The sequence below is a fragment of the Centruroides vittatus genome, unplaced genomic scaffold (genome assembly GCF_030686945.1).
Source record: "Centruroides vittatus isolate TY-2023 unplaced genomic scaffold, ASM3068694v2 contig_10, whole genome shotgun sequence".
NCBI classification, from domain to species: Eukaryota; Metazoa; Arthropoda; class Arachnida; order Scorpiones; family Buthidae; genus Centruroides; species Centruroides vittatus.
Genome location: NW_027120658.1, coordinates 6,197,736 through 6,209,763, shown reverse-complemented (window position 1 = coordinate 6,209,763; position 12,028 = coordinate 6,197,736). Strand labels below are relative to the sequence as shown.

The 12,028-nt window shown below is 30.2% G+C and overlaps 1 protein-coding gene across 12 annotated transcripts in view; it reads right to left on the bottom strand.

Moving 5' to 3' along the window:
* The window catches only part of PMCA (plasma membrane calcium-transporting ATPase 3), a 428,157-nt gene that overhangs the window by 226,764 nt on the left and 189,365 nt on the right, over nucleotides 1-12,028 (bottom strand). For all 12 annotated transcript variants that reach the window (XM_067273462.1, XM_067273313.1, XM_067272783.1 and 9 more), the window contains one exon: nucleotides 5,137-5,199. The gene's annotated coding sequence lies outside the window, so the exon portion shown is untranslated. The remainder of the gene's footprint in view (nucleotides 1-5,136; nucleotides 5,200-12,028) is intronic.

The following is a 12,028-nucleotide window of genomic DNA, read 5'->3' as shown; positions in this document are numbered from 1 at the left end:
ACACATCACCGCATGCGCTAACTCGCGCTTTCACAATTTCTAAATTTTCATTCATAAAACCACATAATGGACCCGGAAACGAAACTATCTGAGCCATGGAGGACACCATGTTGCTTTCCACATAAACTACTGCTACAAGCGGCCGTTTTTGCCGTTCAACGGCGCGCATTCCCACCGGAATTCAGGAACGCATTCCGCAGGAATTTTTAAACAGATGTCGCTCGCGCAGAGTTACGTGGAGGAATAAAAGAACGCACCCCATGTTCATTTTTTTATGATACAGTACGGTTATTTTATGCTGCAGAATGAATTAGATGTTTTAACATGTATTTCTATGGAAAAATGTGTTTCGTATAACAGATGTTTCACTTAATGGACGTGCACCTGGAACGGATCAAGTACGTTATATGAGGCACCACTGTACAACAGTAACAGCTGAATAGCGAATATATCAATATAAGATATATTGATATATGTTAAGATTAAGGATGGACAGACAGACAATGGGAATTTATAGGTCTAAAACTTTTTCAAATTGCAGCCCGACACAATCAACTATATTGTTAGAACTATAAGTAATTATATTTATATTCGTAAGTACAAAAAACCTTTCACACGCTGTTTCTAGCAAACAAATTGGTGAGCACAAACATTTTCGGCCGTTTTAAAAGGCCTTCTTCAGGTGCACTGAGGACGGTTGGAAAGTCGGATAGCAAATGTTTACGTGACGTCATTGTTTATGAGGGATTTCCTCTTACAAGTGACGTCTTAGCAGAGAAGGTTTAAACGAAATTGACCTTGGAAAATATTTTAAGATTAGCGAAGCTGCGTGAACTATTGTCGAAGATATGCGAATTGTGAAAGGCGGAAAAAAAGGAAAAAAAATAGAAAGAAAAAGGGAAAAAGAAACCTGATAAATTTAGAAACTGCACGAGATAATGAAACAGACAAGGAGAGGGTGGACCGGCCTATTTAATTAAGGGGGTTATCGAGGAGTGACCACCAGGCGGGGGAGAGCGAATCTGCATCCTTGCTGTTAATGCAGTTTCCTTTGAGGGACTCAGAACAATCGAAGCTATAGAAATCTTTACTGAGTTTGCTAGAGTCAAGAATAGGAACGGTAATCCTAGCATCTTCCCATTCGGCCGTTATACTGGGTTCGCTTGAAAACTGGGCTAGGGTGGAGTTAAATTTTTTGTTGCGCGCGTTTTTGTACTTACGATTTTAAATTAGTTCTAGCTTTGTGTGCAGAGATTAATATTTATATATATAATTTGATTATTAATTAATATGGCTCAGGTTTTTTTTTTTTTAATTTAAAATAATCATCAGTATAGAAATATAGATATTCAAACATTATTAATCAATGTTTATGTTGGCATCTATGTTCACACTATCAAGAATTTATATATTTCTTTACATTTTTTTTAAAACATTTTCAATGTTGTATTTTTGGTTCAATTTGATTTTTTCATTGAATGCTACTATAATGAAGATAATTGATGTAAGAGATTCAAAATTGTAATTACATTATGGTGACTGAATGTTAATTCATTTATGTAACTTATATTTTTTTTATTTGTATGTATTATTTGTACGTACTTATAGAGTTTAATATATATATTGGCTAGCATAAATAAAGATATTTATTTAAAACATAAATATGTTCGTGTATGATTTACAAATCCAGTCAAAAACACTATATAAATACATTTTACAAGTCTTTGAACTTAATTTTCTCAGTTTAACATTAATATTTTTAACTGCTCTACTCTCTACTGACACCGGGAATTACAACTACAACTCCAAAACGAACCTGTTACTGGTGTTCTTTGCGAAAATCGTCTCATGACCGTCTCACTAACGTTTTCGAACTTATAACAGTTCTTCTTCAGGTGAAGATGGAAGATTTGAAAAAATAGAATAGAAGGTTTCAAATCAAACCGCTTCGTCTAATTCCATTGTGGCTGACATGCGCTGTAGTGACATGCAAAATCGTGAGACGATTTTCGCAAAGAACACCGGTAACAGGTTCGTTTTGGAGTTGTAATATTTTTAACATTTACTTTCTAGTTAATGTAATTATGAATTGGCATTTAATGTTAAATAATAATTCTTGATGATAATTCATTTAACTAGAGTTCTCACAGCCTACTTAACATTGCTGCTGATTGCAGCACTCCTAGTGGAAAGCATCCAGGTGACAGACACTATCCAAAGTGCAGTTCACACACTATTATTCTAGCCACTGTATCCTAAGTATTAAGCAATGTTGCCATCTGGACAAAAATTTTGTCAGAATTAAAACAAGAAAATAAATTGAATTGTTCAAAAATGCATTTTCCACCTCCTCCTTTATATACATACTTTGATTTACTTCTCATCTATCCATTTCTGTATGCTCAATCTGCAATTATTATTATTATTAAAAACATTCCTATTTGAATTCATACCTTAAAAGCCAATAAATTAATTCCCTATCTGCATAATTACATCATTTCAAAATGCTGAAAGTTAAGACACTGACATGATAATTTTCAAACTAATGAGCTCATTGCTTTTTTGAAACTAATAGTATTACAAAGCAAATTTTGAAAAAATAATTATAATAGAACCCGAATTATCCAAGGTAATGTGGACCAATGCTATCCTAGATAACAAAAACTCTGATGACATAGCTTTTGGAATAAAAATTATAAATACAAAAAGATTTATCTGGTATCACCTAAGACACCTTTTTATATCTTAGTGAATTTAATCATATATAAGAACATTTTTATATTCATTTCTTATATGTGCAATAGTACATACAGGAAATCCTCATTAATTCGAACCCAGATGGTTCGAAATCCTGTTAGTTCGTACATAAATGTCATACATAATCAACATAAATGTCTGACTTCATACTTTCAAAATACATATGCTGCCTGATCTAAAATTTTTCAAGCAGCTCCATATCACTCCTTTAAAAAATTTAACTGAAGACCTCAGTCGTTTTTTTCAACTTTTCATCTGGTTTTCATCTGAGTATTTTACATCATCAAATCCAATACATACTCAGCTTTCATCTGAGACTATAACCTGTTTTGTCATACAGACTCTACAGTTTACAGTCTTTTGCCCACTTTAGTCATTTCCTGGATTGCACAATAAATGGTTTAAACTTATTTTAACTTTTCTGGGCTCACATCCCATTGTGTGAAGACATTTTTCCACATTTCTGTAACAGTTCAGAAGCACTACTACACTGGTTATTCTTGTAAAGTTCTTTTAGTTCTCTAACTTCTTGTTTAGTTGTCTTTCAACTTCTTTTCTTATTTTCTGTCAAATTGGTCTCTTGATATTTTTTTATAATTATACTGCACTGTATTTTTGCTTACATTACGTTATTTTGCTATTTGTTTCTAACTTAATATTTTAAGAAGAAAAAATTCTCTCAATATCTGCAGAAAACTTCATTTATCCATTTTTAAACATCATGGAAAATTTTTATCAATTTTTACATTCTGTTAGTGTTCTTCATACCTTCCTTTGGAGATGTTCTAATTGTGATGTCTGCATGCACGCATGATAGTATGTGCACTTAAGTGATTGTTGTATGCCTGCATGATTGTGTGTGTCAACATACAACTAAATGAATGTGAATACGGCCGCGTGTCTTTATGCAGCGCTCGAGAAGCGCTTTACAGCGAACACACTGAAACTGGTTTCTAATTGGCCAACACTGCTCGTGACGTCATTTCGCTACACTCTCGCTACATAAAGAAACGCGGCCATACTGGAATAACATGTTTAATGCTTTAAATGTGTGTTTTGAAATTACTGATATTGAATTTAATCTAATATTAATTTCCTTTGTTAATCTCTGTTCTATTTGTGAGCTTAGTCTGTTAAAATCCAAAAAATATTTATTGACTTTGTCCATGGATTCATCATCTCCATTTCAAACTGCAAAGTCTCATTTCTTAAAATTTTCTTTTTATACATTACTACTATTCTAATATGAAAAATCTTGTTTGATTGAATTCCAATTTAATCAGCCTGACAAGAATAGTTGTAAGCTATTGTAAGTATTTACAATTTTGAATAAAAAGCTTTTTAATTCCATAAGACAATGAGTACATTACATTAGAACTATTTTGGAATAAATTGTATTTAATTTTGTTATTACTATTTGATAAACAAAACAAAAATGAAGTCATATGAAAAAATTGTCATTTGAAAAGAATTTGTATTTTCAATTTGAAGTGTCCCTCTCAGTATTCCATTTTCTCCCACTTACTATTACATCCACAATTCAGAAAGTTAAAAAAATAATTTTACTACCTTTTTAGAGATCATTTAAGCATTTTTGATCAAAAAGGTAGTAAACAATTTTTAGTTTTTAATTCCTAAATTATGAAAATAAAGTCATTCTCAGAAGAGCAATAAAAAGGTTTTAAGTACTGTAAATCCACAATGAAGTATAGTAAAACACAATGCTTTAATGTTTGAGATGGTAACTGCATACCAGTGGTGTACTTTCAATGCCTGATCCAGAGGTTGGGATATATGGTAGAGCAAGTTATGCAAATGTTTTATTTCTGTTCTATTGATAGCAATCCCAGATTAAAGCTAGAATGATATGAACAGATATTTTTGAATATTCAGTACTCTAAGTGTGAAATTCTGCACCAGCCCATGCAAAAGGATATTTGTAGCATGATAGAGAACTAGGCCAGTTTGTGTTTCATTTGGAGATGGATTTGGTGCAAAAATTTCTCTTGGAGATATTATATTTACTCTCATTTCAATCCATATATTGGCATATTTTGTATCAAAATAATTCTAATGCAAAAAAATTATATCTGTGTGTTATTTATATGAAGTTTCAATAATAAATTTTACAACTTTAAAAACTACATCCTTAAGACTATGAATGGTCAACAACTAAAAACTGATATCTTAACAAATCATTTTTGAAAAACTTTAATAAGAATGTTATGAATTTCACATTATTACTGCTTTTAACTCAAAATTTACATAACATTGGAACCAAAGAGTAATTTTTAAGAATTTAGCAATTTGCATTAAGTTTGAATTCAAATTCTATTCAAATTCCTTAAAATTAAAAACATAAGTCATTATTTTACTTACCTATTGTCAATGAATAAACTCAGATTTATCTACTTTCATCCTAAATATCATGTTGCTTACTTCCTAAAAATATCAAAAAAAAAAATTATGAATGATTATAAAAATTTAATTTGGAATAAAATTAAAAATAAACTAATAAAAAAAATGCAGTGCTGAATACTAAAGGCATTTCAAAAAACCTAAATAATTGCATTAACAACTTTAAACATTTTTGAAATGTCTTCATTAATATTAAAAATATTGCACACAGACACCAACTGGAATTGGTGCCTGTGCAAATTGGATGTTTGATCAGGTACAATGCTAAAAGATCAGTACATACAATCATTTGTATGGTATTTGTCATAAGTTGTTTTATTTTTTCTTCTTTTGGTTTAAATCAAATTACTTTTGCAGTACTATAAACCATTGCACAGTATATTTTTTTAATAAAATCTTTTTTTATTCTGAAAATTTTTTAAAATAGCAATAATATAGTGTTGAAATGAATTGTAAATTTAACATTGAAAATGAAACTCTAGAATTCAAAGAAAAGTTCAAGAATTCAATGTTCATGAAGGATTACTCGATCACAATTACTTACAAAATTGGTATATATAGCAGGAGTATGATAAAATAACTGCTTTATATAATGCAGTTTTTCCAGTCAAACATTTTTATTTGTTATGAAAATGTAGCTGCACTGCCAGGGTTGTTAAATACACTGTAGTGACCATATATGTACCAATTATACCCAGTAAACATGATACTTTCGTGCTAGAATGTAATTAAAGTTATAAAGTATTAATTCATTTCTAATGTAAGGAAACAATAATTTAAAAATTATATATTATTACACATGAATTATTGTAAAATGTAGCAGTACAACATCCTCACATAATAAAAGGCAGTTAATATGGTATGGTTATTATTTTATCAATTCCTTTAGGTTCATCACTTCTTTAATTTTTTCTTTTTATTTTATGCATGACTAATGATCTGCTTAATTTTGTCAGTATATTCATTCAACTGCCAGCTTTCTCTTTCATCTGTTTTTGATATTCCCTATATTTTGGCTCCATATAATGCATAATATACTTCTCACCATAACATTATATATATTCCATTTTCTTTTTAAGATTTTGGCATTCTATCAAATTCCATTCAGCTCTTAACTATCTTTCCTTATTTTTTTCCTTCTTTCTACTGCTCAATTATCTCTCCCATCTTGGCTCAATTCCACTCATAACTATTTGTTATAGTTACAAGTGAAATTGCATATACTACAAGTTCAAGGTTATCCATTTTTATACTACTTTATACATATCTCAAAAATAATTTGCTTTTCCCCATATCAGATACTTATATACATAAAAAATGTATATGGATAAAATGTCGTAGTAGTTAATTTAACCACAAGAACAAAATCATTGCAAGAAGAGACTGCATTATAAGACAATTAGTTTTTTAATAAGCAGTTAAAAATGCATCAGTAAATATACCTGTAATTTCATACTTTTTTATTGGTTAATTTTATAAAAATAGTTAGACATTTAATAAATTTTTTAAAGATATTTCATCACAATAGTGTAGACCATTATTAAATTCCAAATTTTGAGTTATGCTTATCAGATCATCATATATTTTTCACTTTTTCTATGGTGGAGTATACCAAGTGTTTTATTTCTTTCAATTATGGAACTTGGATTTCAAATTATCACAACTGGCACTAACCAGTTCTTATAAAGTTTCTTTTTGCCAGCAAAGTCCTAGGTAACACAAAAAAAAGGTCTTTTAGAACAGTTCTATACCACTGCAACAATTAATTTGTATACAATAATATATAATTTGTAATTTAAGTTACTGTGGCGTGGTGAGTGGTTATTCAATTTGTATACATTTTATACAAAAATATAAATATAATTTTACAAATTAAAAGAAAAAAAAGTGTCAAATATTTTTATTTAAATGACAAGTACTTTTATGGTTTATCTTTTAAATTGTTACTTTATAGTTATTTACAATTTTTGAAGTATCAGATTATAACACTGACACACTTTCTGCCCTTTGGGCACTAAGCTTTATATTCAGACCCATTATGGGTTTAGCCAGGTCCAAAATGGGGCAGCAGAATGATGATCCCTCATCATTCTGCTGCCCCATTTTGCACCAATAGCAATCCTAAAAATTCCTTGTGCTTATTTTTAACCCATCTGAATTTATTTTCAAGCTTCCCAGAATGGGAGGCTAATACCCAAATTGCTTGGCCATCTGGCTGTCTTTATTACAGCACTTTGCTGGACAGTTTAGCAATTTGTTTCTTTACCTGCAAGGTTTAGAGCATACTAGCGATTTTAGCTGAGCAATATTTTAGTTGACAAAATGGAACACATTTATTAAACATGGGTGCTTACACTGGACACTAATCAGAGCAAATTGCAGCATGCTTAATTTTTCAGGCAACAAAACTATTGCTTTTCAGAATAGATCAAAGAGAATTCAGTTGGGCAATGCACACTAGTGATTGTTTAGTTGCAAACTCCCCAATAAGTCAGTAACTAAGCCACTAACATGCTAAATTGACAGACAGATGGCCAAGCAGTTAAAATATCAGCCTATCCTTCTAGGGCAGCGGTTCCCAACCAGTGGTCCGCAAGAGCTAAAGTATGGTCCGCAAAAGATTTAAAACTTTTATTCGTTTTAAATTATTATTCCCACATTGATACAAACTGAATTTAATTTTTACTAAAAATGTTATGTTTTCTATTATAATAGTACTGTTAAAGCATGTTACTCTTGCATTTAACGATTACTTATGTTAACAGTTTTGATTAAAGTTTCTTTTTAGATTGACACAGTTTATTTTTCTTAAACCTTGTGGTCCCTGCTAACAACAATGAAATCAAAGTGGTCCCTGGTCAAAAAAAATTCGGAACCGCTGTTCTAGGGGATCTGGAAACAAATCTACAGAAGTCAAAAACTGGTTGTCTGTCCTAGATACATCAGATCCCATTTCTTACCATTGGCCATTCCATTGTGGGACTGAACAAATCTGACAGGTTTGATAAAAAGAAAAAAAAAGAGGGGCAGTCTTAGAGCCTAGAGGTTAGAATGAATAAAGGAAAAACTGCTAATTTTCACATTTGATAAATAATTTGAATAATTTAATTTTCAAGCTTTACACTTCAAAGGTTACTATTTCACCAGTAATAAAAAAGCCCTAATAGCCCTAAATAATTGATAAATTTGTAACCCTAGCTGCAAGTCTATAGGTAATTGGCAATTCTGTTATTGATCTGATGTCTTCATTACTATGCTTATTAGTTTCTTCTTGAAATTAAGCCAGAAAATGATATTTTTCAGTTATTTTAAAGTATAGTTTAATAAATACAAAAGTATTTGCATATTAAGTATTTCTGAAAACATAATAGTCAGAATAATGTTTGCTATTGGTGCAATTGAAATGATGCTAGAACTCCAATAAGGACACTAGTATAGTTGACAGTATATTCAAAAAATGACAATCTGAGGAAAGGACTGTCAGTACAGGATCACATGTCACAGTTGAAAAGCAGAGGGAAAGCAATGCCTACATCCACTGAAATGATTTCATTCTAATCTTAAGGTCATTTATGAATATCTTCATTTTATTCTAAAATAAGTTTGTTTTCAAATTATAATATAATTACATTATAAAATTAATAACTGGTAAGTAAATATATAAACAGGAAAAAAAATCCATTGAATCAAAAAAATTCTTCTAAAAATTTTGTTTATTAGTCAGTAATTTAATAAAAGATTTTTAAGATAAATTTAAATTGATACTGTATTTTCACTCAATGACCAAGGGAAGGTGCCACTAGCATGGCTTAATACTAAAATGTAAAACTCTCATACAGGCTTCTCTGAAATTAAGTGAAGTTATAATGCGGAATTGATTAAACTCTCCCACCGATTGGACCATCTGCAATCCCTGGAAACTCTGGAAATATACAAAGCTGGACTGCGCACAACCTGCATCAATTCTAAAGATGCATGTAACATTTCTCAAGCTTGGAAGTTTTGTTACGAAGGGGATTTTCCCCATAGCTCTATTTAATGTACAGTACATCCCTATCCCTTCATTTATATATGGAATGTAATTACATTGTGTTTTTGCGCCACACGTATTGCGTATGTCAACAACACGTATGATACCATGACAACACGAACGCGCAACTGTTCTATTCAAAAATTTGAATACGTTCTGAAAGAGTTTTGAACTTGTAACGAATCTCAATATTTAGAACCTGAGGAAGACCGAGTTAACGGTCGAAAACGTTTGTTTTCAATTACTATTACTGGTTTTTTAAAAAGGTTGTTGAGTGTGAATTCTTCGAGTACACCAGTACACAAGTCAAACCTGGGAATAGTTATTTGTGGTTTAGCCTAGTGACAAGTAAATTTGACTTAAGTTGTTTTTCGACTTAAGTCGCCTCTCCTGGAACCAATTACTTACGTAAGGTGAGGTATACCTGTATCTCCTCCTCCCTTCAATCAATCATCAATAAAAACTTAAAGATAAACAAATTTTTAAAAAAGAGCTTAGTCAAACTTCTAAAAAATACAATGAAACTTCTCTAGCTCAAAGCTGCAAGGGACAGGAAAAAAAACTTCGATTTACAGACAATTCAAGTTATAGAACAGAGTAAAAAATGCTGATTCTGAATAGATTTGATTTTTACTTCTTTTGCATTATATAAAGAATCTTGGATAGTTTTTAGTTTCAAATGGTCCTTGTAATGCCTTTCAGCAAAATGTTCCAAATTTGAATGGAATCAAATAGTTTTGCAAGTACAGTACATCTTGTTGAGATAAAGCAAGAGGTCCTCTCACTTTGGACTAGTACATTATCAGCAAATGAATATTGGACAATAGATAAAACTGTCTGAAAATTTCATGAAAATCCAATAATTAGGATCACTTTGGATAGAATAAATATTAAAATTTGAGTCAGAGAAGTTGAAAGTAACATAAATGAGTGACCATGATTTTCTTTGAATTTCCTTAACTCTAATTTTCTTCAAGTTGGAGATGTTAAATTCCTATGCTATTCCATTCAGATCTACAAAGTGCTTTATTTTCTCAAAATTAAAGAAATATTCAAGTTACCAATGTCTGAGTTCAAGAAGTTTCTGTATTTAATATTTCTGTGACATACCTGAGTCACTCTCAACAACACACAAGTGTGTTGTGGCACATGGTTGGGAAACACTGCTCTAAACAAACATAACACACAATAATAAAACAAAGACACAGATCAATTACAAATGACTAACAGCTCAAAGTTAAGTGGATAACATTTTTTTATGTTCAAAAAGTGCAAAGTTCTTTTAACTTTTAGGATTTATATAATACTGTTCGAATTATTCATACCACATAAAAAAAATGAAATGGCTTTTTCATTTTGTAATTATTACGTATTTTGTATTATTTTTTTTATAATTATCTAATTTCACTCATTACAATGGTGCAATTACATATTCATTTTGCTGTCACATCACTGGTTTTCAATTGATATTGTTGCTTTCTTGTTCCTTCTGCTAATAGTTTCCCTGATAGCATAATCCTCTATACACACATCATATCTTTAACACTTCCAACAAGCTATATTGTAATTCAAAACAATTTTTTTAAGAAGAGGCTAGGCTATGTAACCAGACCCTAATCCTCTTTTTACTTATATCAGCTCATGGTAGCTGCTAACTTCCTATTCCCTTCAATTCCGCTATATGATTTGTGACAACATATTCTTGGTGAAAGCAAAAATTAACAAAATATGTTCAGATATTTCCTCCTCAATTAGAAATATTATTACTGTATTATTTAGTCTTAATGATTAATCTATTATTTAAGATATATACCTACTATAAAAACCAAGCATTTGAGATCAACAACTTAACAAAAACAGTAAATATTTCAGATAGCAATGGTTAGAAGTTATTACTGTTTGTTCAACTCAAACTTTTTAAATTTATTTGAAAAAATAATTATGTAATTTATACATAAAATTTCATTTCTATTTCACAGTACAGTCAAACCTGTTTTTATGCGGGGGATAGGGACCGCATTAAAAAAGACGCATTAAAAAAAAATCGCACGAAACTTCACGAACGGCTGTAAAAAATAGTTTTCGCAACACAATTAAAAAAATATTTTTTTTATGCGGTCAACAGGGACCGCATAAAAAAGTCTCACATAGAAAATAACTCAAAACCGTACGAAATAGAATTTATTGACAACAGATGTCAGCACTTGACTGCATCGTCTGGTCTATCGTCTGTTTTACATATTTTTGTCCAGGTGGTGTTTTGTTGACTTAAAAAGTAAATTATTTCATTTTTCGCATATTCATGCAATAATATTACTATAATAAGTGCATTTATGCTATAATAAGTTTATTTAGCTATAATAAGTCAACGTGAGACATGACGAATCGCACGAGACTAGTCGCCAACTATACCGCACAAATTAAAAATTCGCATTAAAAAAATCGCACAAATAAAAATCGCACATAAAAAGAGCGCATAAAAACAGGTTTGACTGTAAACCAGCATTATACATTTAATTTTTTTAATATTGATTTTTTTAATAAGAAGTTAATTATTATAGTGAAAAATTTCACACTTACAAATGTTTTCAAAAAATTTGGTTTACAAAGACAATAAACTTCAATTTTTCCAATATTATAAATGATAGCTTCTGTGTATTATTTTATTTGTAATAGAAATCAGTTATCTTAGCTAGTTGTTAAATTAAACTCATTTACTTTAATTTTCAATTACTACCCTTAATTTAAATCAATAAATTTACCAGTGCAATTGATACTATGTTGAAAATAATTAAAACCAAAAAATTAAGAATTAAAATAATA